Consider the following 4873-nt stretch of genomic DNA (forward strand, 5'->3'; position numbering starts at 1 on the left):
ACAAAAGCAAGGAAAGAGACAAAGGTAAAGACAGTCAACCATATTATTTTTTAATAATATTTTTAAAGACTAATAGGTTTTTATATTTTTTAAAAAAAAGAGACAAGAATATAAATATAATATCAAAGAAAAACAAGGGAAAATTTTATTGTTCAAAGTAAATGATTTTTGTGTACAAAGATTTTTACAAATTAAATACAAATTAAATTAAATTAAATAGAATATAAGATAGTCAAGTCCATGATAGTCCAGTCCAGCCCAGTCCAGTCCGGTTTTTTTTTGAGAAATATTTCATTCGCTTTGCAAGTATATATGTAAAGAGGATTTTGCAGCTTATTGTAATAGAGAGTCTTGGTCCAATCCGGAGCGTCGCCTCGATCCAGAGCCAGGTTCCAATGCAGTGTTCCTTCAGTTTTGATTTGATTTGATTTGATTTGATTTGATTTGATTTGATTTGATTTGATTTGAGTTGATTTGATTTGATTTGATTTGATTTGAGTTGATTTGATTTGAATTGTAAATGTGAGGTAAGCACCACAATAGAGTGAAGAACAGACTCCACTACCAAACACTGATTCCTTCTTGCGAATAAATCTGGCAAATTAACCATCTCCGGAACTATTACATACCAGGCACACGTACAATACCCACTTATACAATGTACTAACCATCATACAACAAGGATAAGAATTAAAAAAGATTTGAATAGTCAAATATAAACAATATTACCTTGTCTCTCTAATAAATAACACTCTCAAAGTATCTCAATATTTTGAAGAGTAGATACTTTGAGAGTGTTACTTATTAGAGAGACAAGGTAATATTGTTCATATCTGTTACCATTCAAACCCCTTGGAATTCAGATCCCTGTTGTATAATGGTTGGTTTCCACGGTATAAATGTGTAGTGCACGTGTGCCTGGTATGTAATAGTTCCGGAGATGGCTAACGTGCCAGGTTCATAGGCAAGATGGAACCAGTGGTTGGTAGTGGAGTCTGTTCTTCACTCTATTGTAGTGTGCGTGCCACAGCCAACAGGACTTAGGATGATGCCTGAGATTTGAATTTGCCATTGGAAGAAATAATTTTTGTTTGGAACTTGCATTGGACCCCTGCTTGGAAATTGGCTTGGCCTTGAGATTTGGAAGTATAACCCAGATTTTGAACTTGATAGAAATTATGCTTGTATGTATGTATGTTCTAGGACTAGTACTCTAGCAGTACGTGGACATTGTTTGGCCATTTGGAAAGGAATTGGACTTGGACATGGACTTGGACATGGACATAGAAATGGATCTTGACTTGACTATTTTGGATATTGTGCTAGTATATATAAATTTTGACTTGATAAGGATAATTATGAGTACAATTTTTTTTGAATTTTTTCCCTTGTTTTTCTTTTTTTTTTGACTAGATATTTTGATTTGATTTTGGACTTTGTCCCTGATCTTGACCACATCTTGGTCCTGTGCTGTTGACCGGTTTGGCCTTTTCTTTGGCGCCCCTTGTTGGGCTTGTGGTAGGCCGGATTGGCCTCTGACCTGGCGCGCATCTTGGGCCTTTGCTGTTGGCCGGTTTGGCCTTTTCTCTGGTGCCCCTTGTTGGGCTTGTGGTGGGCCGGATTGGCTTTTGACCTGGCGCGCATCTTGGGCCTTTGCTGTTGACCGGTTTGGCCTTTTCTCTGGTGCCCCTTGTTGGGCTTGTGGTGGGCCGGATTGGCTTTTGACCTGGCGCGCATCTTGGGCCTTTGCTGTTGGCCGGTTTGGCCTTTTCTCTGGTGCCCCTTGTTGGGCTTGTGGTGGGCCGGATTGGCCTCTGACCTGGCGCGCATCTTGGGCCAGTACTGTTGGCCGGTTTGGCCTTTTCTCTTGCGCCCCTTGTTGGGCTTCTGGTGAGCCGTATCGGCTTTTGACCTGGCGCGCATCTTGGGCCTTTGCTGTCGGCCGGTTTGGCCTTTTCTCTGGTGCCCCTTGTTGGGCTTGTGGTGGGCCGGATTGGCCTCTGACCTGGCGCGCATCTTGGGCCAGTACTGTTGGCCGGTTTGGCCTTTTCTCTTGCGCCCCTTGTTGGGCTTCTGGTGAGCCGTATCGGCTTTTGACGACGTGCCCAAAAGGCATGCGATAGCCAACAATTTTGTGGCAGGAATGGAACCATTTTGTTCCGCCGTAGAGGCAAATTGATTGTTGATAGAAGCAACAGGAAGCAACAGACCCGCCAGTGGGATAAATGGCTCCTACCAGTGATATAAATGGACCCGCCAGTGGAAATAATAAATTGGCCAGAAAAATAAATGGTGCCAACAATGGAAGAAAAATGGGCAGTTGGCCGTAATATAAAAAGGCCTATCTGCGGAAGATAATAGGTCCACTGGCGAGAGATAACAGGTCCACTGGTAGGAGGAAAGGGCCTACCAGTGGGAAGCAACAAACCCACTGGCAGAAAGACCCCACTGGCGGAAGCAACAGACTAACAAAAAAGCAACAAGCAACAGTACCTTTGAAATAACATAAACCGCCGTGGAAGGCATAATAAAGCAACAAGCAACGGGAGGTAACAAGCAACGGGAACTAACCAAAAAGATACCAGCCGCGCCCACCAGAAGAGAGGACAGAAAGCAACCAGTAATACATGGGAATACGGACAACGGGCTCACACGCTACACGCGCGCTTTGGGACTTGCTCGATAGACCATGGTTGACCCGTGGCTACTACTCCATCGGGTCCTTTTGGAAGAAAGAAAGAAAAAGAGAGAGCGGTCGGTCGCAAGAGTCCAAAATCGGTTCAACAAGCTCAACAAAATAATATTGCCAAGTCTTTATGAACGTCTTTTGAACTCTTACAGTCGCCAACTCCACAGGCTATGATTAATTAGTATTCAAAGTTTCATTGCGCGTAGAATGTAAATACATATACTTATCTTAAAATACCTGGACTACCCATTCATGACAAGAAAGAAACTCATGGCTATCGGAAGACCATCTTGGCTTCTGTGTATTAACGATGACCGGCCGGACACAAACCCATGTATTACCAGAAGCCTTCTATCGACCCCTCCAGCAGACGCGGCTAGTACAAAGAAAAAGGAAAAAAAGGAAAACCAAAGTTTGCAAAAATTGCTCTATACTTATAGAAAAAAAGACAGGGAGATATTGAGACTGCTCTAGATTTGGTCTAACAAAATCTATTGAAAATGCTTATCAATGGCATGTTGTGCCAAGAATGAATGCACGCTGCATAGTGCTGATCAAGTTGGACATCTATTTTTGTGAGTCTACACATATTCTTCAAGGAAAAGACCTGATTATAACTGTATACACACAAGTTGAAAAAACAAAAACATATAAATTCTTTTAAAACATAACACTGGCCTTGCTTTTCCAACCCTCAAACTGGAGCTCATACTCTTGCTATATGTAGTGCTATGCTATAGTATTTTATAAAAGTATTCACCGTTTAATAAAGGCCAGGCCTTAGAAGATTGATAGATAAAGCAAAGCTGTTGTGATGTACATAATAGAGGGGGGGTTATGCAGACAATCAAAATAAATACATACTAGGCAACTAAAGAAAAAAATACAAATTTATGCATGCATATATTACAAGTTTCATAAATATATTTCTCACTCTCTTTGCTTCCTTTCAAAGATTATCAAATTACTCATAAAGCTACTGAATCAGACACATTAAGACAAGAAGTATTTGGTAAAGAATATAAAATTGTACAAAATATAAAAGAAATAGCTGTAGTTATCAAAAGAAATAATTTGAAGCATCTTGATAATGTGCTTCTGCTGATCAAAAAAAAAAGAAAAAGAAAAAGGAAATCCAAGAATACGCCTTGTAATTTGATCACCTGCATGTGAATTGATAAGCCCATTTATAAATAATATCTTTCTCTGAATTTTTTTTAAAATAAATTGTCGTGTATCTATAAACAAATTCTTTGATAGTTTATCTAGCAAAAAATTGTAATAATACACACATTTATATATATCTTTGTATCTATATGTAGCTCACACAATTCTCTTATAATCACACTTGTAGAATATGACCTATAGCTTATGGCTCATAAAATAGAATAAAATAAAATCTCAAAGCTAGTGCTTTAATATTGGGGTTCTTTTGCAAATACAAGGCCAAGTGGGTATACATATAAGAATTACAATCCTTTATATAATATAAATTAATGACTTGATATACATTATGTGCTAAAGTGTTTTATAATTGTATTTTTAATTTTATTGAGATTATCAGCACATATAATACGCAGTATTTACCAGGATATATTTTCAGTTACATTTTTCAAGTCAATCTGCCGTAACCTCTTGTATCATAACAATGGGTTTATATTTCTAAAATTTGGTAGGACTGGCAAAAGAAGACATTTCTGTTGATTCTCGTATATTGATTAGACTTTATATATGTAACTGTCTGTTTCAAGATAACCAAGACTGCAATTTGGTAAGCTATATCTAAAGGTCATAAAGGTAGATGCTATAACTTTTCATGGGCTTGACACAGCTTGATATGATAGTATTCCCTTAAAGAATATATATATTTTTTAATGATTTCTGAGGTGTATTTATCAGGATTGTAAGCTCCTTATTAGATCTGCACTATTATGCACCTGTACAAATCGGGTTGATTGAGTATAAAATAAAAATATCAAAACCGATTTACATCGGTGCACATCAAAGAGTAATTCTGAAAATATGCATACAAGTAGTATCATTACTTACGAACATTCTTTAAGCTAAAAGAGTGTTTGACTATCTAACGCTCACTTGCTCTTTATCTATATACTTTATTCAAAGCAAGAAAACTGTATTTAATATATCAAATATATAGCATTATTATTACTATTTCTTTGAAAA

This window comes from Phycomyces blakesleeanus (assembly GCF_001638985.1).
Source record: "Phycomyces blakesleeanus NRRL 1555(-) unplaced genomic scaffold PHYBLscaffold_55, whole genome shotgun sequence".
NCBI lineage: Eukaryota > Fungi > Mucoromycota > Mucoromycetes > Mucorales > Phycomycetaceae > Phycomyces > Phycomyces blakesleeanus.